At 46.8% G+C, this 21,595-nt stretch overlaps 69 non-coding genes and 38 pseudogenes across 69 annotated transcripts; all 107 read left to right on the top strand.

Moving 5' to 3' along the window:
- The first annotated feature begins 34 nt into the window (after positions 1 to 34).
- LOC144414859 (5S ribosomal RNA) lies at positions 35 to 153 on the top strand. The gene has a single exon (XR_013470750.1). It is a non-coding gene; the product is annotated as a 5S ribosomal RNA (ribosomal RNA).
- An 81-nt stretch (positions 154 to 234) lies between these two features.
- LOC144413032 (5S ribosomal RNA) lies at positions 235 to 343 on the top strand (annotated as a pseudogene).
- Positions 344 to 424: 81 nt separating this feature from the next.
- Positions 425 to 543, top strand: LOC144412094 (5S ribosomal RNA; annotated as a pseudogene).
- Positions 544 to 624: 81 nt separating this feature from the next.
- Positions 625 to 743, top strand: LOC144413981 (5S ribosomal RNA). Its single transcript, XR_013469871.1, has one exon. It is a non-coding gene; the product is annotated as a 5S ribosomal RNA (ribosomal RNA).
- Positions 744 to 824: 81 nt separating this feature from the next.
- Positions 825 to 943, top strand: LOC144415474 (5S ribosomal RNA). The gene has a single exon (XR_013471366.1). It is a non-coding gene; the product is annotated as a 5S ribosomal RNA (ribosomal RNA).
- An 80-nt stretch (positions 944 to 1,023) lies between these two features.
- On the top strand, positions 1,024 to 1,142 carry LOC144413980 (5S ribosomal RNA). Its single transcript, XR_013469870.1, has one exon. It is a non-coding gene; the product is annotated as a 5S ribosomal RNA (ribosomal RNA).
- An 81-nt stretch (positions 1,143 to 1,223) lies between these two features.
- LOC144416120 (5S ribosomal RNA) lies at positions 1,224 to 1,342 on the top strand. Its single transcript, XR_013472014.1, has one exon. It is a non-coding gene; the product is annotated as a 5S ribosomal RNA (ribosomal RNA).
- An 81-nt stretch (positions 1,343 to 1,423) lies between these two features.
- Positions 1,424 to 1,542, top strand: LOC144416043 (5S ribosomal RNA). Its single transcript, XR_013471937.1, has one exon. It is a non-coding gene; the product is annotated as a 5S ribosomal RNA (ribosomal RNA).
- An 81-nt stretch (positions 1,543 to 1,623) lies between these two features.
- On the top strand, positions 1,624 to 1,742 carry LOC144416042 (5S ribosomal RNA). The gene has a single exon (XR_013471936.1). It is a non-coding gene; the product is annotated as a 5S ribosomal RNA (ribosomal RNA).
- Positions 1,743 to 1,823: 81 nt separating this feature from the next.
- LOC144412917 (5S ribosomal RNA) lies at positions 1,824 to 1,942 on the top strand (annotated as a pseudogene).
- An 81-nt stretch (positions 1,943 to 2,023) lies between these two features.
- Positions 2,024 to 2,142, top strand: LOC144415088 (5S ribosomal RNA). The gene has a single exon (XR_013470980.1). It is a non-coding gene; the product is annotated as a 5S ribosomal RNA (ribosomal RNA).
- Positions 2,143 to 2,223: 81 nt separating this feature from the next.
- On the top strand, positions 2,224 to 2,342 carry LOC144418335 (5S ribosomal RNA; annotated as a pseudogene).
- An 81-nt stretch (positions 2,343 to 2,423) lies between these two features.
- Positions 2,424 to 2,542, top strand: LOC144413979 (5S ribosomal RNA). Its single transcript, XR_013469869.1, has one exon. It is a non-coding gene; the product is annotated as a 5S ribosomal RNA (ribosomal RNA).
- An 81-nt stretch (positions 2,543 to 2,623) lies between these two features.
- Positions 2,624 to 2,742, top strand: LOC144417924 (5S ribosomal RNA; annotated as a pseudogene).
- Positions 2,743 to 2,823: 81 nt separating this feature from the next.
- Positions 2,824 to 2,942, top strand: LOC144414848 (5S ribosomal RNA). Its single transcript, XR_013470738.1, has one exon. It is a non-coding gene; the product is annotated as a 5S ribosomal RNA (ribosomal RNA).
- Positions 2,943 to 3,023: 81 nt separating this feature from the next.
- On the top strand, positions 3,024 to 3,132 carry LOC144412884 (5S ribosomal RNA; annotated as a pseudogene).
- Positions 3,133 to 3,213: 81 nt separating this feature from the next.
- Positions 3,214 to 3,332, top strand: LOC144412093 (5S ribosomal RNA; annotated as a pseudogene).
- An 81-nt stretch (positions 3,333 to 3,413) lies between these two features.
- LOC144414771 (5S ribosomal RNA) lies at positions 3,414 to 3,532 on the top strand. Its single transcript, XR_013470661.1, has one exon. It is a non-coding gene; the product is annotated as a 5S ribosomal RNA (ribosomal RNA).
- An 81-nt stretch (positions 3,533 to 3,613) lies between these two features.
- LOC144415473 (5S ribosomal RNA) lies at positions 3,614 to 3,732 on the top strand. The gene has a single exon (XR_013471365.1). It is a non-coding gene; the product is annotated as a 5S ribosomal RNA (ribosomal RNA).
- An 81-nt stretch (positions 3,733 to 3,813) lies between these two features.
- Positions 3,814 to 3,932, top strand: LOC144414739 (5S ribosomal RNA). The gene has a single exon (XR_013470629.1). It is a non-coding gene; the product is annotated as a 5S ribosomal RNA (ribosomal RNA).
- Positions 3,933 to 4,013: 81 nt separating this feature from the next.
- LOC144416711 (5S ribosomal RNA) lies at positions 4,014 to 4,132 on the top strand. Its single transcript, XR_013472604.1, has one exon. It is a non-coding gene; the product is annotated as a 5S ribosomal RNA (ribosomal RNA).
- Positions 4,133 to 4,213: 81 nt separating this feature from the next.
- Positions 4,214 to 4,332, top strand: LOC144416041 (5S ribosomal RNA). Its single transcript, XR_013471935.1, has one exon. It is a non-coding gene; the product is annotated as a 5S ribosomal RNA (ribosomal RNA).
- An 81-nt stretch (positions 4,333 to 4,413) lies between these two features.
- Positions 4,414 to 4,532, top strand: LOC144413978 (5S ribosomal RNA). Its single transcript, XR_013469868.1, has one exon. It is a non-coding gene; the product is annotated as a 5S ribosomal RNA (ribosomal RNA).
- Positions 4,533 to 4,613: 81 nt separating this feature from the next.
- LOC144412872 (5S ribosomal RNA) lies at positions 4,614 to 4,732 on the top strand (annotated as a pseudogene).
- An 81-nt stretch (positions 4,733 to 4,813) lies between these two features.
- LOC144414837 (5S ribosomal RNA) lies at positions 4,814 to 4,932 on the top strand. The gene has a single exon (XR_013470727.1). It is a non-coding gene; the product is annotated as a 5S ribosomal RNA (ribosomal RNA).
- Positions 4,933 to 5,013: 81 nt separating this feature from the next.
- On the top strand, positions 5,014 to 5,122 carry LOC144412395 (5S ribosomal RNA; annotated as a pseudogene).
- An 81-nt stretch (positions 5,123 to 5,203) lies between these two features.
- Positions 5,204 to 5,322, top strand: LOC144412710 (5S ribosomal RNA; annotated as a pseudogene).
- Positions 5,323 to 5,403: 81 nt separating this feature from the next.
- LOC144413977 (5S ribosomal RNA) lies at positions 5,404 to 5,522 on the top strand. Its single transcript, XR_013469867.1, has one exon. It is a non-coding gene; the product is annotated as a 5S ribosomal RNA (ribosomal RNA).
- Positions 5,523 to 5,780: 258 nt separating this feature from the next.
- LOC144413976 (5S ribosomal RNA) lies at positions 5,781 to 5,899 on the top strand. The gene has a single exon (XR_013469866.1). It is a non-coding gene; the product is annotated as a 5S ribosomal RNA (ribosomal RNA).
- Positions 5,900 to 5,980: 81 nt separating this feature from the next.
- Positions 5,981 to 6,099, top strand: LOC144415057 (5S ribosomal RNA). Its single transcript, XR_013470949.1, has one exon. It is a non-coding gene; the product is annotated as a 5S ribosomal RNA (ribosomal RNA).
- An 81-nt stretch (positions 6,100 to 6,180) lies between these two features.
- LOC144413975 (5S ribosomal RNA) lies at positions 6,181 to 6,299 on the top strand. The gene has a single exon (XR_013469865.1). It is a non-coding gene; the product is annotated as a 5S ribosomal RNA (ribosomal RNA).
- Positions 6,300 to 6,380: 81 nt separating this feature from the next.
- Positions 6,381 to 6,489, top strand: LOC144412789 (5S ribosomal RNA; annotated as a pseudogene).
- Positions 6,490 to 6,570: 81 nt separating this feature from the next.
- On the top strand, positions 6,571 to 6,689 carry LOC144416021 (5S ribosomal RNA). Its single transcript, XR_013471915.1, has one exon. It is a non-coding gene; the product is annotated as a 5S ribosomal RNA (ribosomal RNA).
- Positions 6,690 to 6,770: 81 nt separating this feature from the next.
- Positions 6,771 to 6,879, top strand: LOC144412830 (5S ribosomal RNA; annotated as a pseudogene).
- Positions 6,880 to 6,960: 81 nt separating this feature from the next.
- LOC144415363 (5S ribosomal RNA) lies at positions 6,961 to 7,079 on the top strand. The gene has a single exon (XR_013471255.1). It is a non-coding gene; the product is annotated as a 5S ribosomal RNA (ribosomal RNA).
- Positions 7,080 to 7,160: 81 nt separating this feature from the next.
- LOC144413974 (5S ribosomal RNA) lies at positions 7,161 to 7,279 on the top strand. Its single transcript, XR_013469864.1, has one exon. It is a non-coding gene; the product is annotated as a 5S ribosomal RNA (ribosomal RNA).
- Positions 7,280 to 7,360: 81 nt separating this feature from the next.
- On the top strand, positions 7,361 to 7,479 carry LOC144416039 (5S ribosomal RNA). The gene has a single exon (XR_013471933.1). It is a non-coding gene; the product is annotated as a 5S ribosomal RNA (ribosomal RNA).
- Positions 7,480 to 7,560: 81 nt separating this feature from the next.
- On the top strand, positions 7,561 to 7,679 carry LOC144416038 (5S ribosomal RNA). The gene has a single exon (XR_013471932.1). It is a non-coding gene; the product is annotated as a 5S ribosomal RNA (ribosomal RNA).
- An 81-nt stretch (positions 7,680 to 7,760) lies between these two features.
- On the top strand, positions 7,761 to 7,869 carry LOC144412394 (5S ribosomal RNA; annotated as a pseudogene).
- An 81-nt stretch (positions 7,870 to 7,950) lies between these two features.
- On the top strand, positions 7,951 to 8,069 carry LOC144412294 (5S ribosomal RNA; annotated as a pseudogene).
- A 258-nt stretch (positions 8,070 to 8,327) lies between these two features.
- Positions 8,328 to 8,446, top strand: LOC144414701 (5S ribosomal RNA). The gene has a single exon (XR_013470590.1). It is a non-coding gene; the product is annotated as a 5S ribosomal RNA (ribosomal RNA).
- Positions 8,447 to 8,527: 81 nt separating this feature from the next.
- LOC144413972 (5S ribosomal RNA) lies at positions 8,528 to 8,646 on the top strand. Its single transcript, XR_013469862.1, has one exon. It is a non-coding gene; the product is annotated as a 5S ribosomal RNA (ribosomal RNA).
- Positions 8,647 to 8,727: 81 nt separating this feature from the next.
- On the top strand, positions 8,728 to 8,846 carry LOC144413971 (5S ribosomal RNA). The gene has a single exon (XR_013469861.1). It is a non-coding gene; the product is annotated as a 5S ribosomal RNA (ribosomal RNA).
- Positions 8,847 to 8,927: 81 nt separating this feature from the next.
- On the top strand, positions 8,928 to 9,036 carry LOC144418395 (5S ribosomal RNA; annotated as a pseudogene).
- An 81-nt stretch (positions 9,037 to 9,117) lies between these two features.
- Positions 9,118 to 9,236, top strand: LOC144416537 (5S ribosomal RNA). Its single transcript, XR_013472430.1, has one exon. It is a non-coding gene; the product is annotated as a 5S ribosomal RNA (ribosomal RNA).
- Positions 9,237 to 9,317: 81 nt separating this feature from the next.
- LOC144411986 (5S ribosomal RNA) lies at positions 9,318 to 9,426 on the top strand (annotated as a pseudogene).
- An 81-nt stretch (positions 9,427 to 9,507) lies between these two features.
- On the top strand, positions 9,508 to 9,626 carry LOC144417095 (5S ribosomal RNA). Its single transcript, XR_013472988.1, has one exon. It is a non-coding gene; the product is annotated as a 5S ribosomal RNA (ribosomal RNA).
- An 81-nt stretch (positions 9,627 to 9,707) lies between these two features.
- Positions 9,708 to 9,816, top strand: LOC144412829 (5S ribosomal RNA; annotated as a pseudogene).
- An 81-nt stretch (positions 9,817 to 9,897) lies between these two features.
- On the top strand, positions 9,898 to 10,016 carry LOC144412666 (5S ribosomal RNA; annotated as a pseudogene).
- An 81-nt stretch (positions 10,017 to 10,097) lies between these two features.
- Positions 10,098 to 10,216, top strand: LOC144415799 (5S ribosomal RNA). Its single transcript, XR_013471693.1, has one exon. It is a non-coding gene; the product is annotated as a 5S ribosomal RNA (ribosomal RNA).
- An 81-nt stretch (positions 10,217 to 10,297) lies between these two features.
- LOC144415161 (5S ribosomal RNA) lies at positions 10,298 to 10,416 on the top strand. The gene has a single exon (XR_013471053.1). It is a non-coding gene; the product is annotated as a 5S ribosomal RNA (ribosomal RNA).
- Positions 10,417 to 10,497: 81 nt separating this feature from the next.
- Positions 10,498 to 10,616, top strand: LOC144414577 (5S ribosomal RNA). The gene has a single exon (XR_013470467.1). It is a non-coding gene; the product is annotated as a 5S ribosomal RNA (ribosomal RNA).
- An 81-nt stretch (positions 10,617 to 10,697) lies between these two features.
- Positions 10,698 to 10,816, top strand: LOC144413970 (5S ribosomal RNA). Its single transcript, XR_013469860.1, has one exon. It is a non-coding gene; the product is annotated as a 5S ribosomal RNA (ribosomal RNA).
- An 81-nt stretch (positions 10,817 to 10,897) lies between these two features.
- LOC144414576 (5S ribosomal RNA) lies at positions 10,898 to 11,016 on the top strand. Its single transcript, XR_013470466.1, has one exon. It is a non-coding gene; the product is annotated as a 5S ribosomal RNA (ribosomal RNA).
- Positions 11,017 to 11,097: 81 nt separating this feature from the next.
- Positions 11,098 to 11,215, top strand: LOC144417803 (5S ribosomal RNA; annotated as a pseudogene).
- Positions 11,216 to 11,296: 81 nt separating this feature from the next.
- On the top strand, positions 11,297 to 11,414 carry LOC144418148 (5S ribosomal RNA; annotated as a pseudogene).
- An 81-nt stretch (positions 11,415 to 11,495) lies between these two features.
- LOC144418324 (5S ribosomal RNA) lies at positions 11,496 to 11,613 on the top strand (annotated as a pseudogene).
- Positions 11,614 to 11,694: 81 nt separating this feature from the next.
- Positions 11,695 to 11,812, top strand: LOC144418323 (5S ribosomal RNA; annotated as a pseudogene).
- An 81-nt stretch (positions 11,813 to 11,893) lies between these two features.
- On the top strand, positions 11,894 to 12,012 carry LOC144413969 (5S ribosomal RNA). Its single transcript, XR_013469859.1, has one exon. It is a non-coding gene; the product is annotated as a 5S ribosomal RNA (ribosomal RNA).
- An 81-nt stretch (positions 12,013 to 12,093) lies between these two features.
- Positions 12,094 to 12,212, top strand: LOC144414575 (5S ribosomal RNA). Its single transcript, XR_013470465.1, has one exon. It is a non-coding gene; the product is annotated as a 5S ribosomal RNA (ribosomal RNA).
- Positions 12,213 to 12,293: 81 nt separating this feature from the next.
- On the top strand, positions 12,294 to 12,411 carry LOC144417280 (5S ribosomal RNA). Its single transcript, XR_013473173.1, has one exon. It is a non-coding gene; the product is annotated as a 5S ribosomal RNA (ribosomal RNA).
- An 81-nt stretch (positions 12,412 to 12,492) lies between these two features.
- LOC144418386 (5S ribosomal RNA) lies at positions 12,493 to 12,610 on the top strand (annotated as a pseudogene).
- Positions 12,611 to 12,691: 81 nt separating this feature from the next.
- On the top strand, positions 12,692 to 12,809 carry LOC144418321 (5S ribosomal RNA; annotated as a pseudogene).
- An 81-nt stretch (positions 12,810 to 12,890) lies between these two features.
- On the top strand, positions 12,891 to 13,009 carry LOC144418336 (5S ribosomal RNA; annotated as a pseudogene).
- Positions 13,010 to 13,090: 81 nt separating this feature from the next.
- LOC144417532 (5S ribosomal RNA) lies at positions 13,091 to 13,209 on the top strand (annotated as a pseudogene).
- An 81-nt stretch (positions 13,210 to 13,290) lies between these two features.
- On the top strand, positions 13,291 to 13,409 carry LOC144415781 (5S ribosomal RNA). The gene has a single exon (XR_013471674.1). It is a non-coding gene; the product is annotated as a 5S ribosomal RNA (ribosomal RNA).
- Positions 13,410 to 13,490: 81 nt separating this feature from the next.
- LOC144413968 (5S ribosomal RNA) lies at positions 13,491 to 13,609 on the top strand. The gene has a single exon (XR_013469858.1). It is a non-coding gene; the product is annotated as a 5S ribosomal RNA (ribosomal RNA).
- Positions 13,610 to 13,690: 81 nt separating this feature from the next.
- LOC144415492 (5S ribosomal RNA) lies at positions 13,691 to 13,809 on the top strand. The gene has a single exon (XR_013471384.1). It is a non-coding gene; the product is annotated as a 5S ribosomal RNA (ribosomal RNA).
- Positions 13,810 to 13,890: 81 nt separating this feature from the next.
- Positions 13,891 to 14,009, top strand: LOC144414880 (5S ribosomal RNA). Its single transcript, XR_013470771.1, has one exon. It is a non-coding gene; the product is annotated as a 5S ribosomal RNA (ribosomal RNA).
- An 81-nt stretch (positions 14,010 to 14,090) lies between these two features.
- Positions 14,091 to 14,199, top strand: LOC144411985 (5S ribosomal RNA; annotated as a pseudogene).
- An 81-nt stretch (positions 14,200 to 14,280) lies between these two features.
- On the top strand, positions 14,281 to 14,398 carry LOC144412697 (5S ribosomal RNA; annotated as a pseudogene).
- Positions 14,399 to 14,479: 81 nt separating this feature from the next.
- Positions 14,480 to 14,598, top strand: LOC144415554 (5S ribosomal RNA). The gene has a single exon (XR_013471446.1). It is a non-coding gene; the product is annotated as a 5S ribosomal RNA (ribosomal RNA).
- Positions 14,599 to 14,679: 81 nt separating this feature from the next.
- On the top strand, positions 14,680 to 14,798 carry LOC144415481 (5S ribosomal RNA). The gene has a single exon (XR_013471373.1). It is a non-coding gene; the product is annotated as a 5S ribosomal RNA (ribosomal RNA).
- An 81-nt stretch (positions 14,799 to 14,879) lies between these two features.
- On the top strand, positions 14,880 to 14,998 carry LOC144413967 (5S ribosomal RNA). The gene has a single exon (XR_013469857.1). It is a non-coding gene; the product is annotated as a 5S ribosomal RNA (ribosomal RNA).
- An 81-nt stretch (positions 14,999 to 15,079) lies between these two features.
- On the top strand, positions 15,080 to 15,188 carry LOC144411984 (5S ribosomal RNA; annotated as a pseudogene).
- An 81-nt stretch (positions 15,189 to 15,269) lies between these two features.
- LOC144412696 (5S ribosomal RNA) lies at positions 15,270 to 15,387 on the top strand (annotated as a pseudogene).
- Positions 15,388 to 15,468: 81 nt separating this feature from the next.
- LOC144418365 (5S ribosomal RNA) lies at positions 15,469 to 15,587 on the top strand (annotated as a pseudogene).
- Positions 15,588 to 15,668: 81 nt separating this feature from the next.
- LOC144417775 (5S ribosomal RNA) lies at positions 15,669 to 15,787 on the top strand (annotated as a pseudogene).
- An 81-nt stretch (positions 15,788 to 15,868) lies between these two features.
- LOC144418305 (5S ribosomal RNA) lies at positions 15,869 to 15,988 on the top strand (annotated as a pseudogene).
- Positions 15,989 to 16,073: 85 nt separating this feature from the next.
- LOC144415602 (5S ribosomal RNA) lies at positions 16,074 to 16,192 on the top strand. Its single transcript, XR_013471494.1, has one exon. It is a non-coding gene; the product is annotated as a 5S ribosomal RNA (ribosomal RNA).
- An 81-nt stretch (positions 16,193 to 16,273) lies between these two features.
- Positions 16,274 to 16,392, top strand: LOC144416494 (5S ribosomal RNA). Its single transcript, XR_013472387.1, has one exon. It is a non-coding gene; the product is annotated as a 5S ribosomal RNA (ribosomal RNA).
- Positions 16,393 to 16,473: 81 nt separating this feature from the next.
- LOC144415117 (5S ribosomal RNA) lies at positions 16,474 to 16,592 on the top strand. The gene has a single exon (XR_013471009.1). It is a non-coding gene; the product is annotated as a 5S ribosomal RNA (ribosomal RNA).
- An 81-nt stretch (positions 16,593 to 16,673) lies between these two features.
- On the top strand, positions 16,674 to 16,792 carry LOC144414759 (5S ribosomal RNA). Its single transcript, XR_013470649.1, has one exon. It is a non-coding gene; the product is annotated as a 5S ribosomal RNA (ribosomal RNA).
- Positions 16,793 to 16,873: 81 nt separating this feature from the next.
- Positions 16,874 to 16,992, top strand: LOC144413966 (5S ribosomal RNA). The gene has a single exon (XR_013469856.1). It is a non-coding gene; the product is annotated as a 5S ribosomal RNA (ribosomal RNA).
- Positions 16,993 to 17,073: 81 nt separating this feature from the next.
- LOC144413965 (5S ribosomal RNA) lies at positions 17,074 to 17,192 on the top strand. The gene has a single exon (XR_013469855.1). It is a non-coding gene; the product is annotated as a 5S ribosomal RNA (ribosomal RNA).
- An 81-nt stretch (positions 17,193 to 17,273) lies between these two features.
- Positions 17,274 to 17,382, top strand: LOC144412757 (5S ribosomal RNA; annotated as a pseudogene).
- Positions 17,383 to 17,463: 81 nt separating this feature from the next.
- On the top strand, positions 17,464 to 17,582 carry LOC144413964 (5S ribosomal RNA). Its single transcript, XR_013469854.1, has one exon. It is a non-coding gene; the product is annotated as a 5S ribosomal RNA (ribosomal RNA).
- An 81-nt stretch (positions 17,583 to 17,663) lies between these two features.
- On the top strand, positions 17,664 to 17,782 carry LOC144415824 (5S ribosomal RNA). Its single transcript, XR_013471718.1, has one exon. It is a non-coding gene; the product is annotated as a 5S ribosomal RNA (ribosomal RNA).
- An 85-nt stretch (positions 17,783 to 17,867) lies between these two features.
- Positions 17,868 to 17,986, top strand: LOC144416340 (5S ribosomal RNA). Its single transcript, XR_013472232.1, has one exon. It is a non-coding gene; the product is annotated as a 5S ribosomal RNA (ribosomal RNA).
- An 85-nt stretch (positions 17,987 to 18,071) lies between these two features.
- Positions 18,072 to 18,190, top strand: LOC144417308 (5S ribosomal RNA). The gene has a single exon (XR_013473202.1). It is a non-coding gene; the product is annotated as a 5S ribosomal RNA (ribosomal RNA).
- Positions 18,191 to 18,271: 81 nt separating this feature from the next.
- LOC144416523 (5S ribosomal RNA) lies at positions 18,272 to 18,390 on the top strand. The gene has a single exon (XR_013472416.1). It is a non-coding gene; the product is annotated as a 5S ribosomal RNA (ribosomal RNA).
- Positions 18,391 to 18,471: 81 nt separating this feature from the next.
- On the top strand, positions 18,472 to 18,590 carry LOC144413963 (5S ribosomal RNA). Its single transcript, XR_013469853.1, has one exon. It is a non-coding gene; the product is annotated as a 5S ribosomal RNA (ribosomal RNA).
- Positions 18,591 to 18,671: 81 nt separating this feature from the next.
- LOC144415803 (5S ribosomal RNA) lies at positions 18,672 to 18,790 on the top strand. Its single transcript, XR_013471697.1, has one exon. It is a non-coding gene; the product is annotated as a 5S ribosomal RNA (ribosomal RNA).
- An 81-nt stretch (positions 18,791 to 18,871) lies between these two features.
- LOC144417090 (5S ribosomal RNA) lies at positions 18,872 to 18,990 on the top strand. The gene has a single exon (XR_013472983.1). It is a non-coding gene; the product is annotated as a 5S ribosomal RNA (ribosomal RNA).
- An 81-nt stretch (positions 18,991 to 19,071) lies between these two features.
- On the top strand, positions 19,072 to 19,190 carry LOC144417923 (5S ribosomal RNA; annotated as a pseudogene).
- Positions 19,191 to 19,271: 81 nt separating this feature from the next.
- LOC144416572 (5S ribosomal RNA) lies at positions 19,272 to 19,390 on the top strand. Its single transcript, XR_013472465.1, has one exon. It is a non-coding gene; the product is annotated as a 5S ribosomal RNA (ribosomal RNA).
- Positions 19,391 to 19,471: 81 nt separating this feature from the next.
- Positions 19,472 to 19,590, top strand: LOC144413961 (5S ribosomal RNA). Its single transcript, XR_013469851.1, has one exon. It is a non-coding gene; the product is annotated as a 5S ribosomal RNA (ribosomal RNA).
- An 81-nt stretch (positions 19,591 to 19,671) lies between these two features.
- Positions 19,672 to 19,790, top strand: LOC144413960 (5S ribosomal RNA). Its single transcript, XR_013469850.1, has one exon. It is a non-coding gene; the product is annotated as a 5S ribosomal RNA (ribosomal RNA).
- Positions 19,791 to 19,871: 81 nt separating this feature from the next.
- On the top strand, positions 19,872 to 19,980 carry LOC144412873 (5S ribosomal RNA; annotated as a pseudogene).
- An 81-nt stretch (positions 19,981 to 20,061) lies between these two features.
- Positions 20,062 to 20,180, top strand: LOC144415907 (5S ribosomal RNA). The gene has a single exon (XR_013471801.1). It is a non-coding gene; the product is annotated as a 5S ribosomal RNA (ribosomal RNA).
- An 81-nt stretch (positions 20,181 to 20,261) lies between these two features.
- Positions 20,262 to 20,379, top strand: LOC144412442 (5S ribosomal RNA; annotated as a pseudogene).
- Positions 20,380 to 20,460: 81 nt separating this feature from the next.
- On the top strand, positions 20,461 to 20,579 carry LOC144417245 (5S ribosomal RNA). Its single transcript, XR_013473138.1, has one exon. It is a non-coding gene; the product is annotated as a 5S ribosomal RNA (ribosomal RNA).
- Positions 20,580 to 20,660: 81 nt separating this feature from the next.
- On the top strand, positions 20,661 to 20,779 carry LOC144415600 (5S ribosomal RNA). The gene has a single exon (XR_013471492.1). It is a non-coding gene; the product is annotated as a 5S ribosomal RNA (ribosomal RNA).
- An 85-nt stretch (positions 20,780 to 20,864) lies between these two features.
- Positions 20,865 to 20,983, top strand: LOC144417262 (5S ribosomal RNA). The gene has a single exon (XR_013473155.1). It is a non-coding gene; the product is annotated as a 5S ribosomal RNA (ribosomal RNA).
- Positions 20,984 to 21,068: 85 nt separating this feature from the next.
- On the top strand, positions 21,069 to 21,187 carry LOC144415305 (5S ribosomal RNA). Its single transcript, XR_013471197.1, has one exon. It is a non-coding gene; the product is annotated as a 5S ribosomal RNA (ribosomal RNA).
- An 81-nt stretch (positions 21,188 to 21,268) lies between these two features.
- On the top strand, positions 21,269 to 21,387 carry LOC144415679 (5S ribosomal RNA). The gene has a single exon (XR_013471572.1). It is a non-coding gene; the product is annotated as a 5S ribosomal RNA (ribosomal RNA).
- Positions 21,388 to 21,468: 81 nt separating this feature from the next.
- Positions 21,469 to 21,587, top strand: LOC144412468 (5S ribosomal RNA; annotated as a pseudogene).
- Positions 21,588 to 21,595: the final 8 nt, after the last annotated feature.

Genomic DNA, 21,595 nt, shown 5'->3' with positions numbered 1-21,595 from the left:
AAATACAAATAGCCGAATAGACTACTACTTTATCGCCTACAACCATACCACGTTGAATGCACCCGATCTCGTTCGATCTCGGAAGTTAAGCAATGTCGGGCTCGGTTAGTACTTGCATGGGTGACCTGCTGGGAATACCGAGTGTCGTAGGCTTTTCGTCGCCGTTTCATTCGATTTTGCTCTGTTTTCCAACAACTGCGAAATACAAATAGCCGAATAGACTACTACTTTATCGCCTTCAACCATACCACGTTCAATGCACTCGATCTCGGAAGTTAAGCAATGTCGGGCTCGGTTAGTACTTGCATGGGTGACCGGCTGGGAATACCGAGTGTCGTAGGCTTTTTGTCGCCGTTTCATTCGATTTTGCTCTGTTTTCCAACAACTGCGAAATACAAATAGCCGAATAGACTACTACTTTATCGCCTACAACCATACCACGTTGAATGCACCCGTTATCGTTCGATCTCGGAAGTTAAGCAATGTCAGGCTCGGTTAGTACTTGCATGGGTGACCGGCTGGGAATACCGAGTGTCGTAGGCTTTTCGTCGCCGTTTCATTCGATTTTGCTCTGTTTTCCAACAACTGCGAAATACAAATAGCCGAATAGACTACTACTTTATCGCCTACAACCATACCACGTTGAATGCACCCGATCTCGTTCGATCTCGGAAGTTAAGCAATGTCGGGCTCGGTTAGTACTTGCATGGGTGACCGGCTGGGAATACCGAGTGTCGTAGGCTTTTCGTCGCCGTTTCATTCGATTTTGCTCTGTTTTCCAACAACTGCAAAATACAAATAGCCGAATAGACTACTACTTTATCGCCTACAACCATACCACGTCGAATGCACCCGATCTCGTTCGATCTCGGAAGTTAAGCAATGTCGGGCTCGGTTAGTACTTGCATGGGTGACCGGCTGGGAATACCGAGTGTCGTAGGCTTTTCGTCGCCGTTTAATTCGATTTTGCTCTGTTTTCCAACAACTGCAAAATAAAATAGCCGAATAGACTACTACTTTATCGCCTACAACCATACCACGTTGAATGCACCCGATCTCGTTCGATCTCGGAAGTTAAGCAATGTCGGGCTCGGTTAGTACTTGCATGGGTGACCGGCTGGGAATACCGAGTGTCGTAGGCTTTTCGTCGCCGTTTCATTCGATTTTGCTCTGTTTTCCAACAACTGCGAAATACAAATAGCCGAATAGACTACTACTTTATCGCCTACAACCATACCACGTTGAATGCACCCGATCTCGTTCGATCTCGGAAGTTAAGCAATTTCGGGCTCGGTTAGTACTTGCATGGGTGACCGGCTGGGAATACCGAGTGTCGTAGGCTTTTTGTCGCCGTTTCATTCGATTTTGCTCTGTTTTCCAACAACTGCGAAATACAAATAGCCGAATAGACTACTACTTTATCGCCTACAACCATACCACGTTGAATGCACCCGATCTCGTTCGATCTCGGAAGTTAAGCAATGTCGGGCTCGGTTAGTACTTGCATGGGTGACCGGCTGGGAATACCGAGTGTCGAAGGCTTTTCGTCGCCGTTTCATTCGATTTTGCTCTGTTTTACAACAACTGCGAAATACAAATAGCCGAATAGACTACTACTTTATCGCCTACAACCATACCACGTTGAATGCACCCGATCTCGTTCGATCTCGGAAGTTAAGCAATGTCGGGCTCGGTTAGTACTTGCATGGGTGACCGGCTGGGAATACCGAGTGTCGAAGGCTTTTCGTCGCCGTTTCATTCGATTTTGCTCTGTTTTACAACAACTGCGAAATACAAATAGCCGAATAGACTACTACGTTATCGCCTACAACCATACCACGTTGAATGCACCCGTTATCGTTCGATATCGGAAGTTAAGCATTGTCAGGCTCGGTTAGTACTTGCATGGGTGACCGGCTGGGAATACCGAGTGTCGTAGGCTTTTCGTCGCCGTTTCATTCGATTTTGCTCTGTTTTCCAACAACTGCGAAATACAAATAGCCGAATAGACTACTACTTTATCGCCTACAACCATACCACGTTGAATGCACCCGATCTCGTTCGATCTCGGAAGTTAAGCAATGTCGGGCTCGGTTAGTACTTGCATGGGTGACCGGCTGGGAATACCGAGTATCGTAGGCTTTTCGTCGCCGTTTCATTCGATTTTGCTCTGTTTTCCAACAACTGCAAAATACAAATAGCCGAATAGACTACTACTTTATCGCCTACAACAATACCACGTCTAATGCACCCGATCTCGTTCGATCTCGGAAGTTAAGCAATGTCGGGCTCCGTTAGTACTTGCATGGGTGACCGGCTGGGAATACCGAGTGTCGTAGGCTTTTCGTAGCCGCTTCATTCGATTTTGCTCTGTTTTCCAACAACTGCAAAATACAAATAGCCGAATAGACTACTACTTTATCGCCTACAACCATACCACGTTGAATGCACCCGATCTCGTTCGATCTCGGAAGTTAAGCAATGTCGGGCTCGGTTAGTACTTGCATGGGTGACCGGCTGGGAATACCGAGTGTCGTAGGCTTTTTGTCGCCGTTTCACTCGATTTTGCTCTGTTTTCCAACAACTGCGAAATACAAATAGCCGAATACACTACTACTTTATCGCCTACAACCATACCACGTTGAATGCACCCGTTATCGTTCGATCTCGGAAGTTAAGCAATGTCGGGCTCGGTTAGTACTTGCATGGGTGACCGGCTGGGAATACCGAGTGTCGTAGGCTTTTCGTCGCCGTTTCATTCGATTTTGCTCTGTTTTCCAACAACTGCGAAATACAAATAGCCGAATAGACTACTACTTTATCGCCTACAACCATACCACGTTGAATGCACCCGATCTCGTTCGATCTCGGAAGTTAAGCAATGTCGGGCTCGGTTAGTACTTGCATGGGTGACCTGCTGGGAATACCGAGTGTCGTAGGCTTTTCGTCGCCGTTTCATTCGATTTTGCTCTGTTTTCCAACAACTGCAAAATACAAATAGCCGAATAGACTACTACTTTATCGCCTACAACCATACCACGTTCAATGCACTCGATCTCGGAAGTTAAGCAATGTCGGGCTCGGTTAGTACTTGCATGGGTGACCGGCTGGGAATACCGAGTGTCGTAGGCTTTTTGTCGCCGTTTCATTCGATTTTGCTCTGTTTTCCAACAACTGCGAAATACAAATAGCCGAATAGACTACTACTTTATCGCCTACAACCATACCACGTTGAATGCACCCGTTATCGTTCGATCTCGGAAGTTAAGCAATGTCAGGCTCGGTTAGTACTTGCATGGGTGACCGGCTGGGAATACCGAGTGTCGTAGGCTTTTCGTCGCCGTTTCATTCGATTTTGCTCTGTTTTCCAACAACTGCGAAATACAAATAGCCGAATAGACTACTACTTTATCGCCTACAACCATACCACGTTGAATGCGCCCGATCTCGTTCGATCTCGGAAGTTAAGCAATGTCGGGCTCGGTTAGTACTTGCATGGGTGACCGGCTGGGAATACCGAGTGTCGTAGGCTTTTCGTCGCCGTTTCATTCGATTTTGCTCTGTTTTCCAACAACTGCAAAATACAAATAGCCGAATAGACTACTACTTTATCGCCTACAACCATACCACGTCGAATGCACCCGATCTCGTTCGATCTCGGAAGTTAAGCAATGTCGGGCTCGGTTAGTACTTGCATGGGTGACCGGCTGGGAATACCGAGTGTCGTAGGCTTTTCGTCGCCGTTTAATTCGATTTTGCTCTGTTTTCCAACAACTGCAAAATACAAATAGCCGAATAGACTACTACTTTATCGCCTACAACCATACCACGTTGAATGCACCCGATCTCGTTCGATCTCGGAAGTTAAGCAATGTCGGGCTCGGTTAGTACTTGCATGGGTGACCGGCTGGGAATATCGAGTGTCGTAGGCTTTTCGTCGCCGTTTCATTCGATTTTGCTCTGTTTTCCAACAACTGCGAAATACAAATAGCCGAATAGACTACTACTTTATCGCCTACAACCATACCACGTTGAATGCACCCGATCTCGTTCGATCTCGGAAGTTAAGCAATGTCGGGCTCGGTTAGTACTTGCATGTGTGACCGGCTGGGAATACCGAGTGTCGTAGGCTTTTTGTCGCCGTTTCATTCGATTTTGCTCTGTTTTCCAACAACTGCGAAATACAAATAGCCGAATAGACTACTACTTTATCGCCTACAACCATACCACGTTGAATGCACCCGATCTCGTTCGATCTCGGAAGTTAAGCAATGTCGGGCTCGGTTAGTACTTGCATGGGTGACCGGCTGGGAATACCGAGTGTCGAAGGCTTTTCGTCGCCGTTTCATTCGATTTTGCTCTGTTTTACAACAACTGCGAAATACAAATAGCCGAATAGACTACTACTTTATCGCCTACAACCATACCACGTTGAATGCACCCGATCTCGTTCGATCTCGGAAGTTAAGCAATGTCGGGCTCGGTTAGTACTTGCATGGGTGACCGGCTGGGAATACCGAGTGTCGTAGGCTTTTTGTCGCCGTTTCATTCGATTTTGCTCTGTTTTCCAACAACTGCGAAATACAAATAGCCGAATACACTACTACTTTATCGCCTACAACCATACCACGTTGAATGCACCCGTTATCGTTCGATCTCGGAAGTTAAGCAATTTCGTGCTCGGTTAGTACTTGCATGGGTGACCGGCTGGGAATACCGAGTGTCGTAGGCTTTTCGTCGCCGTTTCATTCGATTTTGCTCTGTTTTCCAACAACTGCAAAATACAAATAGCCGAATAGACTACTACTTTATCGCCTACAACCATACCACGTTGAATGCACCCGATCTCGTTCGATCTCGGAAGTTAAGCAATGTCGGGCTCGGTTAGTACTTGCATGGGTGACCTGCTGGGAATACCGAGTGTCGTAGGCTTTTCGTCGCCGTTTCATTCGATTTTGCTCTGTTTTCCAACAACTGCGAAATACAAATAGCCGAATAGACTACTACTTTATCGCCTACAACCATACCACGTTGAATGCACTCGATCTCGGAAGTTAAGCAATGTCGGGCTCGGTTAGTACTTGCATGGGTGACCGGCTGGGAATACCGAGTGTCGTAGGCTTTTTGTCGCCGTTTCATTCGATTTTGCTCTGTTTTCCAACAACTGCAAAATACAAATAGCCGAATAGACTACTACTTTATCGCCTACAACCATACCACGTTGAATGCAGCCGTTATCGTTCGATCTCGGAAGTTAAGCAATGTCAGGCTCGGTTAGTACTTGCATGGGTGACCGGCTGGGAATACCGAGTGTCGTAGGCTTTTCGTCGCCGTTTCATTCGATTTTGCTCTGTTTTCCAACAACTGCGAAATACAAATAGCCGAATAGACTACTACTTTATCGCCTACAACCATACCACGTTGAATGCACCCGATCTCGTTCGATCTCGGAAGTTAAGCAATGTCGGGCTCGGTTAGTACTTGCATGGGTGACCGGCTGGGAATACCGAGTGTCGTAGGCTTTTCGTCGCCGTTTCATTCGATTTTGCTCTGTTTTCCAACAACTGCGAAATACAAATAGCCGAATAGACTACTACTTTATCGCCTACAACCATACCACGTTGAATGCACCCGATCTCGTTCGATCTCGGTTAGTACTTGCATGGGTGACCGGCTGGGAATACCGAGTGTCGTAGGCTTTTCGTCGCCGTTTCATTCGATTTTGCTCTGTTTTCCAACAACTGCGAAATACAAATAGCCGAATAGACTACTACTTTATCGCCTACAACCATACCACGTTGAATGCACCCGATCTCGTTCGATCTCGGAAGTTAAGCAATGTCGGGCTCGGTTAGTACTTGCATGGGTGACCGGCTGGGAATACCGAGTGTCGTAGGCTTTTCGTCGCCGTTCCATTCGATTTTGCTCTGTTTTCCAACAACTGCGAAATACAAATAGCCGAATAGACTACTACTTTATTGCCTACAACCATACTACGTTGAATGCACCCGATCTCGTTCGATCTCGGAAGTTAAGCAATGTCGGGCTCGGTTAGTACTTGCATGGGTGACCGGCTGGGAATACCGAGTGTCGTAGGCTTTTCGTCGCCGTTTCGTTCGATTTTGCTCTGTTTTCCAACAACTGCGAAATACAAATAGCCGAATAGACTACTGTTTAATCGCCTACAACCATACCACGTTGAATGCACCCGATCTCGTTCGATCTCGGAAGTTAAGCAATGTCGGGCTCGGTTAGTACTTGCATGGGTGACCGGCTGGGAATACCGAGTGTCGTAGGCTTTTCGTCGCCGTTTCATTTGATTTTGCTCTGTTTTCCAACAACTGCGAAATACAAATAGCCGAATAGACTACTGCTTTACCGCCTACAACCATACCACGTTGAATGCACCCGATCTCGGAAGTTACGCAATGTCGGGCTCGGTTAGTACTTGCATGGGTGACCGGCTGGGAATACCGAGTGTCGTAGGCTTTTCGTCGCCGTTTCATTCGATTTTGCTCTGTTTTCCAACAACTGCGAAATACAAATAGCCGAATAGACTACTACTTTATCGCCTACAAACATACCACGTTGAATGCACCCGATCTCGTTCGATCTCGGAAGTTAAGCAATGTCGGGCTCGGTTAGTACTTGCATGGGTGACCGGCTGGGAATACCGAGTGTCGTAGGCTTTTCATCGCCGTTTCATTCGATTTTGCTCTGTTTTCCAACAACTGCGAAATACAAATAGCCAAATAGACTACTACTTTATCGCCTTCAACCATACCACGTTGAATGCACTCGATCTCGGAAGTTAAGCAATGTCGGGCTCGGTTAGTACTTGCATGGGTGACCGGCTGGGAATACCGAGTGTCGTAGGCTTTTCATCGCCGTTTCATTCGATTTTGCTCTGTTTTCCAACAACTGCGAAATACAAATAGCCGAATAGACTACTACTTTATCGCCTACAACCATACCACGTTGAATGCACCCGATCTCGTTCGATCTCGGAAGTTAAGCTATGTCGGGCTCGGTTAGTACTTGCATGGGTGACCGGCTGGGAATACCGAGTGTCGTAGGCTTTTCGTCGCCGTTTCATTCGATTTTGCTCTGTTTTCCAACAACTGCGAAATACAAATAGCCGAATAGACTACTACTTTATCGCCTACAACCATACCACGTTGAATGCACCCGATCTCGTTCGATCTCGGAAGTTAAGCAATGTCGGGCTCGGTTAGTACTTGCATGGGTGACCGGCTGGGAATACCGAGTGTCGTAGGCTTTTTGTCGCCGTTTCATTCGATTTTGCTCTGTTTTCCAACAACTGCGAAATACAAATAGCCGAATAGACTACTACTTTATCGCCTACAACCATACCACGTTGAATGCACCCGATCTCGTTCGATCTCGGAAGTTAAGCAATGTCGGGCTCGGTTAGTACTTGCATGGGTGACCGGCTGGGAATACCGAGTGTCGAAGGCTTTTCGTCGCCGTTTCATTCGATTTTGCTCTGTTTTCCAACAACTGCGAAATACAAATAGCCGAATAGACTACTACTTTATCGCCTACAACCATACCACGTTGAATGCACCCGATCTCGTTCGATCTCGGAAGTTAAGCAATGTCGGGCTCGGTTAGTACTTGCATGGGTGACCGGCTGGGAATACCGAGTGTCGAAGGCTTTTCGTCGCCGTTTCATTCGATTTTGCTCTGTTTTCCAACAACTGCGAAATACAAATAGCCGAATAGACTACTACTTTATCGCCTACAACCATACCACGTTGAATGCACTCGATCTCGGAAGTTAAGCAATGTCGGGCTCGGTTAGTACTTGCATGGGTGACCGGCTGGGAATACCGAGTGTCGTAGGCTTTTTGTCGCCGTTTCATTCGATTTTGCTCTGTTTTCCAACAACTGCGAAATACAAATAGCCGAATAGACTACTACTTTATCGCCTACAACCATACCACGTTGAATGCACCCGTTATCGTTCGATCTCGGAAGTTAAGCAATGTCAGGCTCGGTTAGTACTTGCATGGGTGACCGGCTGGGAATACCGAGTGTCGTGGGCTTGTCGTCGCCGTTTCATTCGATTTTGCTCTGTTTTCCAACAACTGCGAAATACAAATAGCCGAATAGACTACTACTTTATCGCCTACAACCATACCACGTTGAATGCACCCGATCTCGTTCGATCTCGGTTAGTACTTGCATGGGTGACCGGCTGGGAATACCGAGTGTCGTAGGCTTTTCGTCGCCGTTTCATTCGATTTTGCTCTGTTTTCCAACAACTGCGAAATACAAATAGCCGAATAGACTACTACTTTATCGCCTACAACCATACCACGTTGAATGCACCCGATCTCTTTCGATCTCGGAAGTTAAGCAATGTCGGGCTCGGTTAGTACTTGCATGGGTGACCGGCTGGGAATACCGAGTGTCGTAGGCTTTTCGTCGCCGTTCCTTTCGATTTTGCTCTGTTTTCCAACAACTGCGAAATACAAATAGCCGAATAGACTACTACTTTATCGCCTACAACCATACCACGTTGAATGCACCCGATCTCGTTCGATCTCGGAAGTTAAGCAATGTCGGGCTCGGTTAGTACTTGCATGGGTGACCGGCTGGGAATACCGAGTGTCGTAGGCTTTTCGTCGCCGTTTCGTTCGATTTTGCTCTGTTTTCCAACAACTGCGAAATACAAATAGCCGAATAGACTACTGTTTAATCGCCTACAACCATACCACGTTGAATGCACCCGATCTCGTTCGATCTCGGAAGTTAAGCAATGTCGGGCTCGGTTAGTACTTGCATGGGTGACCGGCTGGGAATACCGAGTGTCGTAGGCTTTTCGTCGCCGTTTCATTCGATTTTGCTCTGTTTTCCAACAACTGCGAAATACAAATAGCCGAATAGACTACTGCTTTACCGCCTACAACCATACCACGTTGAATGCACCCGATCTCGGAAGTTAAGCAATGTCGGGCTCGGTTAGTACTTGCATGGGTGACCTGCTGGGAATACCGAGTGTCGTAGGCTTTTCGTCGCCGTTTCGTTCGATTTTGCTCTGTTTTCCAACAACTGCGAAATACAAATAGCCGAATAGACTACTACTTTATCGCCTACAACCATACCACGTTGAATGCACCCGATCTCGTTCGATCTCGGAACTTAAGCAATGTCGGGCTCGGTTAGTACTTGCATGGGTGACCGGCTGGGAATACCGAGTGTCGTAGGCTTTTCGTCGCCGTTTCATTCGATTTTGCTCTGTTTTCCAACAACTGCGAAATACAAATAGCCGAATAGACTACTGCTTTACCGCCTACAACCATACCACGTTGAATGCACCCGATCTCGGAAGTTAAGCAATGTCGGGCTCGGTTAGTACTTGCATGGGTGACCGGCTGGGAATACCGAGTGTCGTAGGCTTTTCGTCGCCGTTTCATTCGATTTTGCTCTGTTTTCCAACAACTGCGAAATACAAATAGCCGAATAGACTACTACTTTATCGCCTACAAACATACCACGTTGAATGCACCCGATCTCGTTCGATCTCGGAAGTTAAGCAATGTCGGGCTCGGTTAGTACTTGCATGGGTGACCAGCTGGGAATACCGAGTGTCGTAGACTTTTCATCGCCGTTTCATTCGATTTTGCTCTGTTTTCCAACAACTGCGAAATACAAATAGCCGAATAGACTACTACTTTATCGCCTTCAACCATACCACGTTGAATGCACTCGATCTCGGAAGTTAAGCAATGTCGGGCTCGGTTAGTACTTGCATGGGTGACCGGCTGGGAATACCGAGTGTCGTAGGCTTTTTGTCGCCGTTTCATTCGATTTTGCTCTGTTTTCCAACAACTGCGAAATACAAATAGCCGAATAGACTACTACTTTATCGCCTACAACCATACCACGTTGAATGCACCCGTTATCGTTCGATCTCGGAAGTTAAGCAATGTCAGGCTCGGTTAGTACTTGCATAGGTGACCGGCTGGGAATACCGAGTGTCGTAGGCTTTTCGTCGCCGTTTCATTCGATTTTGCTCTGTTTTCCAACAACTGCGAAATACAAATAGCCGAATAGACTACTACTTTATCGCCTACAACTATACCATGTTGAATGCACCCGATCTCGTTCGATCTCGGAAGTTAAGCAATGTCGGGCTCGGTTAGTACTTGCATGGGTGACCGGCTGGGAATACCGAGTGTCGTAGGCTTTTCGTCGCCGTTTCATTCGATTTTGCTCTGTTTTCCAACAACTGCGAAATACAAATAGCCGAATAGACTACTACTTTATTGCCTACAACCATACCACGTTGAATGCACCCGATCTCGTTCGATCTCGGAAGTTAAGCAATGTCGGGCTCGGTTAGTACTTGCATGGGTGACCGGCTGGGAATACTGAGTGTCGTAGGCTTTTCGTCGCCGTTTCATTCGATTTTGCTCTGTTTTCCAACAACTGCGAAATACAAATAGCCGAATAGACTACCACTTTATCGCCTACAACCATACCACGTTGAATGCACCCGATCTCGTTCGATCTCGGAAGTTAAGCAATGTCGGGCTCGGTTAGTACTTACATGGGTGACCGGCTGGGAATACCGAGTGTCGTAGGCTTTTCGTCGCCGTTTCGTTCGATTTTGCTCTGCTTTCCAACAACTGCGAAATACAAATAGCCGAATAGACTACTACCTTGTCGCCTACAACCATACCACGTTGAATGCACCCGATCTCGTTCGATCTCGGAAGTTAAGCAATGTCGGGCTCGGTTAGTACTTGCATGGGTGACCGGCTGGGAATACCGAGTGTCGTAGGCTTTTCGTCGCCGTTTCATTCGATTTTGCTCTGTTTTCCAACAACTGCGAAATACAAAAAGCCGAATAGACTACTACTTTATCGCCTACAACCATACCACGTTGAATGCACCCGATCTCGTTCGATCTCGGAAGTTAAGCAATGTCGGGCTCGGTTAGTACTTACATGGGTGACCGGCTGGGAATACCGAGTGTCGTAGGCTTTTCGTCGCCGTTTCATTCGATTTTGCTCTGTTTTCCAACAACTGCGAAATAAAAATAGGCGAATAGACTACTACTTTATCGCCTACAACCAACCACGTTGAATGCACCCGATCTCGTTCGATCTCGGAAGTTAAGCAATGTCGGGCTCGGTTAGTACTTGCATGGGTGACCGGCGGGGAATACCGAGTGTCGTAGGCTTTTCGTCGCCGTTTCGTTCGATTTTGCTCTGCTTTCCAACAACTGCGAAATACAAATAGCCGAATAGACTACTACTTTATCGCCTACAACCATACCACGTTGAATGCACCCGATCTCGTCGATCTCGGAAGTTAAGCAATGTCGGGTTCGGTTAGTACTTGCATGGGTGACCGGCTGGGAATACCGAGTGTCGTAAGCTTTTCGTCGTCGTTTCATTCGATTTTGCTCTGTTTTCTAACAATTGCGAAATACAAATAGCCGAATAGACTACTACTTTATCGCCTACAGCCATACCACGTTGAATGCACCCGATCTCGTCGATCTCGGAAGTTAAGCAATGTCGGGTTCGGTTAGTACTTGCATGGGTGACCGGCTGGGAATACCGAGTGTCGTAAGCTTTTCGTCGTCGTTTCATTCGATTTTGCTCTGTTTTCTAACAATTGCGAAATACAAATAGCCGAATAGACTACTACCTTATCGCCTACAGCCATACCACGTTGAATGCACCCGATCTCGTCGATCTCGGAAGTTAAGCAATGTCGGGTTCGGTTAGTACTTGCATGGGTGACCGGCTGGGAATACCGAGTGTCGTAAGCTTTTCGTCGTCGTTTCATTCGATTTTGCTGTGTTTTCTAACAACTGCGAAATACAAATAGCCGAATAGACTACTACTTTATCGCCTACAACCATACCACGTTGAATGCACCCGATCTCGTTCGATCTCGGAAGTTAAGCAATGTCGGGCTCGGTTAGTACTTGCATGGGTGACCGGCTGGGAATACCGAGTGTCGTAGGCTTTTCGTCGCCGTTTCATTCGATTTTGCTCTGTTTTCCAACAACTGCGAAATACAAAAAGCCGAATAGACTACTACTTTATCGCCTACAACCATACCACGTTGAATGCACCCGATCTCGTTCGATCTCGGAAGTTAAGCAATGTCGGGCTCGGTTAGTACTTACATGGGTGACCGGCTGGGAATACCGAGTGTCGTAGGCTTTTCGTCGCCGTTTCATTCGATTTTGCTCTGTTTTCCAACAACTGCGAAATAAAAATAGGCGAATAGACTACTACTTTATCGCCTACAACCAACCACGTTGAATGCACCCGATCTCGTTCGATCTCGGAAGTTAAGCAATGTCGGGCTCGGTTAGTACTTGCATGGGTGACCGGCTGGGAATACCGAGTGTCGTAGGCTTTTCGTCGCCGTTTCGTTCGATTTTGCTCTGCTTTCCAACAACTGCGAAATACAAATAGCCGAATAGACTACTACTTTATCGCCTACAACCATACCACGTTGAATGCACCCGATCTCGTCGATCTCGGAAGTTAAGCAATGTCGGGTTCGGTTAGTACTTGCATGGGTGTCCGGCTGGGAATACCGAGTGTCGTAAGCTTTTCGTCGTCGTTTCATTCGATTTTGCTCTGTTTTCTAACAATTGCGAAATACAAATAGCCGAATAGACTACTACTTTATCGCCTACAGCCATACCACGTTGAATGCACCCGATCTCGTCGATCTCGGAAGTTAAGCAATGTCGGGTTCGGTTAGTACTTGCATGGGTGACCGGCTGGGAATACCGAGTGTCGTAAGCTTTTCGTCGTCGTTTCATTCGATTTTGCTGTGTTTTCTAACAACTGCGAAATACAAATAGCCGAATAGACTACTACTTTATCGCCTACAACCATACCACGTTGAATGCACCCGATCTTGTTTGATCTCGGAAGTTAAGCAGTGTCGGGCTTGGTTAGTACTTGCATGAGTGACCGGCTGGGAATACCGAGTGTCGTAGGATTTTCGTCGCCGTTTCATTCGATTTTGCTCTGTTTTCTAACTACTGCGAAATACAAATAGCCGAATATACTACTGCTTTATCGCCTACAACCATACCACGGTGAATGCACCCGATCTCGTTCGATCTCGGAAGTTAAGCAATGTCGTGCTCGGTTAGTACTTGCATGGGTGACCGGCTGGGAATACCGAGTGTCGTAGGCTTTTCGTCGCCGTTTCATTCGATTTTGCTCTGTTTTCTAACAACTGCGAAATACAAATAGCCGAATAGACTACTACTTTATTGCCTACAACCATACCACGTGGAATGCACCCGATCTCGTTCGATCTCGGAAGTTAAGCAATGTCGGGCTCGGTTAGTACTTGCATGGGTGACCGGCTGGGAATACCGAGTGTCGTAGGCTTTTCGTCGCCGCTTCATTCGATTTTGCTCTGTTTTCCAACAACTGCGAAATACAAATAGCCGAATAGACTACTACTTTATCGCCTACAACCATACCACGTTGAATGCACCCGATCTCGTTCGATCTCGGAAGTTAAGCAATGTCGGGCTCGGTTAGTACTTGCATGGGTGACCGGCTGGGAATACCGAGTGTCGTAGGCTTTTCGTCGCCGTTTCATTCGATTTTGCTCTGTTTTCCAACAACTGCAAAATACAAATAGCCGAATAGACTACTACTTTATCGCCTACAATCATACCACGTTGAATGCACCCGATCTCGTTCGAACTCGGAAGTTAAGCAATGTCGGGCTCGGTTAGTACTTGCATGGGTGACCGGCTGGGAATACCGAGTGTCGTAGGCTTTTCGTCGCCGTTTCATTCGATTTTGCTCTGTTTTCCAACAACTGCGAAATACAAATAGCCGAATAGACTACTACTTTATCGCCTACAACCATACCACGTTGAATGCACTCGATCTCGTTCGATCTCGGAAGTTAAGCAATGTCGGGCTCGGTTAGTACTTGCATGGGTGACCGGCTGGGAATACCGAGTGTCGTAGGCTTTTCGTCGCCGTTTCATTCGATTTTGCTCTGTTTTCCAACAACTGCGAAATACAAATAGCCGAATAGACTACTACTTTATCGCCTACAACCATACCACGTTGAATGCACCCGATCTCGGAAGTTAAGCAATGTCGGGCTCGGTTAGTACTTGCATGGGTGACCGGCTGGGAATACCGAGTGTCGTAGGCTTTTCGTCGCCGTTTCATTCGATTTTGCTCTGTTTTCTAACAATTGCGAAATACAAATAGCCGAATAGACTACTACTTTATCGCCTACAACCATACCACGTTGAATGCACCAGATCTCGTCGATCTCGGAAGTTAAGCAATGTCGGGTTCGGTTAGTATTTGCATGGGTGACCGGCTGGGAATACCGAGTGTCGTAAGCTTTTCGTCGTCGTTTCATTCGATTTTGCTGTGTTTTCTAACAACTGCGAAATACAAATAGCCGAATAGACTACTACTTTATCGCCTACAACCATACCACGTTGAATGCACCCGATCTTGTTCGATCTCGGAAGTTAAGCAATGTCGGGCTTGGTTAGTACTTGCATGGGTGACCGGCTGGGAATACCGAGTGTCGTAGGCTTTTCGTCGCCGTTTCATTCGATTTTGCTCTGTTTTCTAACAACTGCGAAATACAAATAGCCGAATAGACTACTACTTTATCGCCTACAATCATACCACGTTGAATGCACCCGATCTCGTTCGAACTCGGAAGTTAAGCAATGTCGGGCTCGGTTAGTACTTGCATGGGTGACCGGCTGGGAATACCGAGTGTCGTAGGCTTTTCGTCGCCGTTTCATTCGATTTTGCTCTGTTTTCCAACAACTGCGAAATACAAATAGCCGAATAGACTACTACTTTATCGCCTACAACCATACCACGTTGAATGCACCCGATCTCGTTCGATCTCGGAAGTTAAGCAATGTCGGGCTCGGTTAGTACTTGCATGGGTGACCGGCTGGGAATACCGAGTGTCGTAGGCTTTTCGTCGCCGTTTCATTCGATTTTGCTCTGTTTTCCAACAACTGCGAAATACAAATAGCCGAATAGACTACTACTTTATCGCCTACAACCATACCACGTTGAATGCACCCGATCTCGGAAGTTAAGCAATGTCGGGCTCGGTTAGTACTTGCATGGGTGACCGGCTGGGAATACCGAGTGTCGTAGGCTTTTCGTCGCTGTTTCATTCGATTTTGCTCTGTTTTCTAACAATTGCGAAATACAAATAGCCGAATAGACTACTACTTTATCGCCTACAACCATACCACGTTGAATGCACCAGATCTCGTCGATCTCGGAAGTTAAGCAATGTCGGGTTCGGTTAGTATTTGCATGGGTGACCGGCTGGGAATACCGAGTGTCGTAAGCTTTTCGTCGTCGTTTCATTCGATTTTGCTGTGTTTTCTAACAACTGCGAAATACAAATAGCCGAATAGACTACAACTTTATCGCCTACAGCCATACCACGTTGAATGCACCCGATCTTGTTCGATCTCGGAAGTTAAGCAATGTCGGTCTTGGTTAGTACTTGCATGGGTGACCGGCTGGGAATACCGAGTGTCGTAATCTTTTCGTCGCCGTTTCATTCGATTTTGCTCTGTTTTCTAACAACTGCGAAATACAAATAGCCGAATAGACTACTACTTTATTGCCTACAACCATACCACGTTGAATGCACTCGATCTCGTTCGATCTCGGAAGTTAAGCAATGTCGGGCTCGGTTAGTACTTGCATGGGTGACCGGCTGGGAATACTGATTGTCGTAGGCTTTTCGTCGCCGTTTCATTCGAGTTTGCTCTGTTTTCTAACAACTGCGAAATACAAATAGCCGAATAGACTACTACTTTATTGCCTACAATCATACCACGTTGAATGCACCCGATCTTGTTCGATCTCGGCAGGTTAAGCAATGTCGGGCTCGGTTAGTACTTGCATGGGTGACCGGCTGGGAATACCGAGTGTCGTAGGCTTTTTTTTCGTCGCCGTTCCATTCGTTTTTTCTCTAATTTCTAACAACTGCAAAATACAAATAGCAGAACAGACTACTACTTTATCGACTACAATCATACCACGTTGAATGCACCCGATCTCGTTCGATCTCGGAAGTTAAGCAATGTCGGGCTTGGTTAGTACTTGCATGGGTGACCGGCTGGGAATACCGAGTGTCGTAGGCTTTTTGTCGCCGCTTCATTCGATTTTGCTCTGTTTTCCAACAACTGCGAAATACAAATAGCCGAATAGACTACTACTTTATCGCCTACAACCATACCACGTTGAATGCACCCAATCTCGTTCGATCTCGGAAGTTAAGCAATGTCGGGCTCGGTTAGTACTTGCATGGGTGACCGGCTGGGAATACCGAGTGTCGTAGGCTTTTCGTCGCCGTTTCATTCGATTTTGCTCTGTTTTCCAACAACTGCGAAATACAAATAGCCGAATAGACTACTACTTTATCGCCTACAACCATACCACGTTGAATGCACCCGGTCTCGTTCGATCTCGGAAGTTAAGCAATGTCGGGCTCGGTTAGTACTTGCATGGGTGACCGGCTGGGAATACCGAGTGTCGTAGGCTTTTCGTCGCCGTTTCATTCGATTTTGCTCTGTTTTCCAACAACTGCGAAATACAAATAGCCGAATAGACTACTACTTTATCGCCTACAACTATACCACGTTGAATGCACCCGATCTCGTTCGATCTCGGAAGTTAAGCAATGTCGGGCTCGGTTAGTACTTGCATGGGTGACCGGCTGGGAATACCGAGTGTCGTAGGCTTTTCGTCGCCGTTTCATTCGATTTTGCACTGTTTTCCAACAACTGCGAAATACAAATAGCCGAATAGACTACTACTTTATCGCCTACAACCATACCACGTTGAATGCACCCGATCTCGTTCGATCTCGGAAGTTAAGCAATGTCGGGCTCGGTTAGTACTTGCATGGGTGACCGGCTGGGAATACCGAGTGTCGTAGGCTTCTCGTCGCCGTTTCATTCGATTTTGCTCTGTTTTCCAACAACTGCGAAATACAAATAGCCGAATAGACTACTGCTTTATCGCCTACAACCATACCACGTTGAATGCACCCGATCTCGTTCGATCTCGGAAGTTAAGCAATGTCGGGCTCGGTTAGTACTTGCATGGGTGACCGGCTGGGAATACCGAGTGTCGTAGGCTTTTTGTCGCCGTTTCATTCGATTTTGCTCTGTTTTCCAACAACTGCGATATACAAATAGCCGAATAGACTACTACTTTATCGCCTACAACCATACCACGTTGAATGCACCCGATCTCGTAAGTTAAGCAATGTCGGGCTCGGTTAGTACTTGCATGGGTGACCGGCTGGGAATACCGAGTGTCGTAGGCTTTTCGTCGCCGTTTCATTCAATTTTGCTCTGTTTTCCAACAACTGCGAAATACAAATAGCCGAATAGACTACTACTTTATCGCCTACAACCATACCACGTTGAATGCACCCGATCTCGTTCGATCTCGGAAGTTAAGCAATGTCGGGCTCGGTTAGTACTTGCATGGGTGACCGGCTGGGAATACCGAGTGTCGTAGGCTTTTCGTCGCCGTTTCATTCGATTTTGCTCTGTTTTCCAACAACTGCAAAATACAAATAGCCGAATAGACTACTACTTTATCGCCTACAACCATACCACGTTGAATGCACCCGATCTCGTTCGATCTCGGAAGTTAAGCAATGTCGGGCTCGGTAAGTACTTGCATGGGTGACCGGCTGGGAATACCGAGTATCGTAGGCTTTTTTTTCGTCGCCGTTTCATTCGATTTTGCTCTGTTTTCCAACAACTGCGAAATACAAATAGCCGAATAGACTACTACTTTATTGCCTACAACCATACCACGTTGAATGCACCCGATCTCGTTCGATCCCGGAAGTTAAGCAATGTCGGGCTCGGTTAGTACTTGCATGGGTGACCGGCTGGGAATACCGAGTGTCGTAGGCTTTTTTTTCGTCGCCGTTCCATTCGTTTTTTCTCTGTTTTCTAACAACTGCAAAATACAAATAGCAGAACAGACTACTACTTTATCGACTACAACCATACCACGTTGAATGCACCCGATCTCGTTCGATCTCGGAATTTAAGCAATGTCGGGCTCGGTTAGTACTTGCATGGGTGACCGGCTGGGAATACCGAGTGTCGTAGGCTTTTCGTCGCCGCTTCATTCGATTTTGCTCTGTTTTCCAACAACTGCAAAATACAAATAGCCGAATAGACTACTACTTTATCGCCTACAACCATACCACGTTGAATGCACTCGATCTCGTTCGATCTCGGAAGTTAAGCAATGTCGGGCTCGGTTAGTACTTGCATGGGTGACCGGCTGGGAATACCGAGTGTCGTAGACTTTTCGTCGCCGTTTCATTCGATTTTGCTCTGTTTTCCAACAACTGCGAAATACAAATAGCCGAATAGACTACTACTTTATCGCCTACAACCATACCACGTTGAATGCACCCGATCTCGTTCGATCTCGGAAGTTAAGCAATGTCGGGCTCGGTTAGTACTTGCATGGGTGACCGGCTGGGAATACCGAGTGTCGTAGGCTTTTTGTCGCCGTTTCATTCGATTTTGCTCTGTTTTCCAACAACTGCGAAATACAAATAGCCGAATAGACTACTACTTTATCCCCTACAACCATACCACGTTGAATGCACCCGATCTCGTTCGATCTCGGAAGTTAAGCAATGTCGGGCTCGGTTAGTACTTGCATGGGTGACCGGCTGGGAATACCGAGTGTCGTAGGCTTTTTGTCGCCGTTTCATTCGATTTTGCTCTGTTTTCCAACAACTGCGAAATACAAATAGCCGAATAGACTACTACTTTATCGCCTACAACCATACCACGTTGAATGCACCCCATCTCGTTCGATCTCGGAAGTTAAGCAATGTCGGGCTCGGTTAGTACTTGCATGGGTGACCGGCTGGGAATACCGAGTGTCGTAGGCTTTTTGTCGCCGTTTCATTGGATTGTGCTCTGTTTTCCAACAACTGCGAAATACAAATAGCCGAATAGACTACTACTTTATCGCCTACAACCATACCACGTTGAATGCACCCGTTATCGTTCGATCTCGGAAGTTAAGCAATGTCGGGCTCGGTTAGTACTTGCATGGGTGACCGGCTGGGAATACCGAGTGTCGTAGGCTTTTCGTCGCCGTTTCATTCGATTTTGCTCTGTTTTCCAACAACTGCGAAATACAAATAGCCGAATAGACTACTACTTTAACGCCTACAACCATACCACGTTGAATGCACCCGATCTCGTTCGATCTCGGAAGTTAAGCAATGTCTGGCTCGGTTAGTACTTGCATGGGTGACCGGCTGGGAATACCGAGTGTCGTAGGCTTTTCGTCGCCGTTTCATTCGATTTTGCTCTGTTTTCCAACAACTGCGAAATACAAATAGCCGAATAGACTACTACTTTATCGCCTACAACCATACCACGTTGAATGCACCCGATCTCGTTCGATCTCGGAAGTTAAGCAATGTCGGGCTCGGTTAGTACTTGCATGGGTGACCGGCTGGGAATACCGAGTGTCGTAGGCTTTTCGTCGCCGTTTCATTCGATTTTGCTCTGTTTTCCAACAACTGCGAAATACAAATAGCCGAATAGACTACTACTTTATCGCCTACAACCATACCACGTTGAATGCACCCGATCTCGTTCGATCTCGGAAGTTAAGCAATGTCGGGCTCGGTTAGTACTTGCATGGGTGACCGGCTGGGAATACCGAGTGTCGTAGGCTTTTCGTCGCCGTTTCATTCGATTTTGCTCTGTTTTCCAACAACTGCGAAATACAAATAGCCGAATAGACTACTACTTTATCGCCTACAACCATACCACGTTGAATGCACTCGATCTCGGAAGTTAAGCAATGTCGGGCTCGGTTAGTACTTGCATGGGTGACCGGCTGTGAGTACCGAGTGTCGTAGGCTTTTTGTCGCCGTTTCATCCGATTTTGCTCTGTTTTCCAACAACTGCAAAATACAAATAGCCGAATAGACTTATACTTTATCGCCTACAACCATACCACGTTGAATGCACCCGATCTCGTTCGATCTCGGAAGTTAAGCAATGTCGGGCTCGGTTAGTACTTGCTTGTGTGACCGGCTGGGAATACCGAGTGTTGTAGGCTTTTCGTCGCCGTTTCATTCGATTTTGCTCTGTTTTCCAACAACTGCGAAATACAAATAGACGAATAGACTACTACTTTATCGCCTACAACCATACCACGTTGAATGCACCCGATCTCGTCGATCTCGGAAGTTAAGCAATGTCTGGTTCGGTTAGTACTTGCATGGGTGACCGGCTGGGAATACCGAGTGTCGTAAGCTTTTCGTCGTCGTTTCATTCGATTTTGCTGTGTTTTCTAACAACTGCGAAATACAAATAGCCGAATAGACTACTACTTTATCGCCTACAACCATACCACGTTGAATGCACCCGATCTTGTTCGATCTCGGAAGTTAAACAATGTCGGGCTTGGTTAGTACTTGCATGGGTGACCGGCGGGGAATACCGAGTGTCGTAGGCTTTTCGTCGCCGTTTCATTCGATTTTGCTCTGTTTTCTAACAACTGCGAAATACAAATAGCCGAATAGACTACTACTTTATTGCCTACAACCATACCACGTTGAATGCACCCGATCTCGTTCGATCTTGGAAGTTAAGCAATGTCGGGCTCGGTTAGTACTTGCATGGGTGACCGGCTGGGAATACCGAGTGTCGTAGGCTTTATTTTTGTCGCCGTTCCATTCGTTTTTTCTCTGTTTTCTAACAACTGCAAAATACAAATAGCAGAACAGACTACTACTTCATCGACTACAACCATACCACGTTGAATGCACCCGATCTCGTTCGATCTCGGAAGTTGAGCAATGTCGGGCTCGGTTAGTACTTGCATGGGTGACCGGCTGGGAATACCGAGTGTCGTAGGCTTTTCTTTCGTCGCCGTTCCATTCGTTTTTTCTCTGTTTTCTAACCACTGCAAAATACAAATAGCAGAACAGACTACTACTTTATCGACTACAACCATACCACGTTGAATGCACCCGATCTCGTTCGATCTCGGAAGTTAAGCAATGTCGGGCTCGGTTAGTACTTGCATGGGTGACCGGCTGGGAATACCGAGTGTCGTAGGCTTTTCGTCGCCGCTTCATTCGATTTTGCTCTGTTTTCCAACAACTGCGAAATACAAATAGCCGAATAGACTACTACTTTATCGCCTACAACCATACCACGGTGAATGCACCCGATCTCGTTCGATCTCGGAAGTTAAGCAATGTCGGGCTCGGTTAGTACTTGCATGGGTGACCGGCTGGGAATACCGAGTGTCGTAGGCTTTTCGTCGCCGTTTCATTCGATTTTGCTCTGTTTTCCAACAACTGCGAAATACAAATAACCGAATAGACTACTACTTTATCGCCTACAACCATACCACGTTGAATGCACCCGTTATCGTTCGATCTCGGAAGTTAAGCAATGTCGGGCTCGGTTAGTACTTGCTTGGGTGACCGGCTGGGATTACCGAGTGTCGTAGGCTTTTCGTCG

The sequence above is a fragment of the Styela clava genome, chromosome 15 (genome assembly GCF_964204865.1).
Source record: "Styela clava chromosome 15, kaStyClav1.hap1.2, whole genome shotgun sequence".
NCBI classification, from domain to species: domain Eukaryota; kingdom Metazoa; phylum Chordata; class Ascidiacea; order Stolidobranchia; family Styelidae; genus Styela; species Styela clava.
This window is presented reverse-complemented; position numbering and strand designations above follow the sequence as displayed.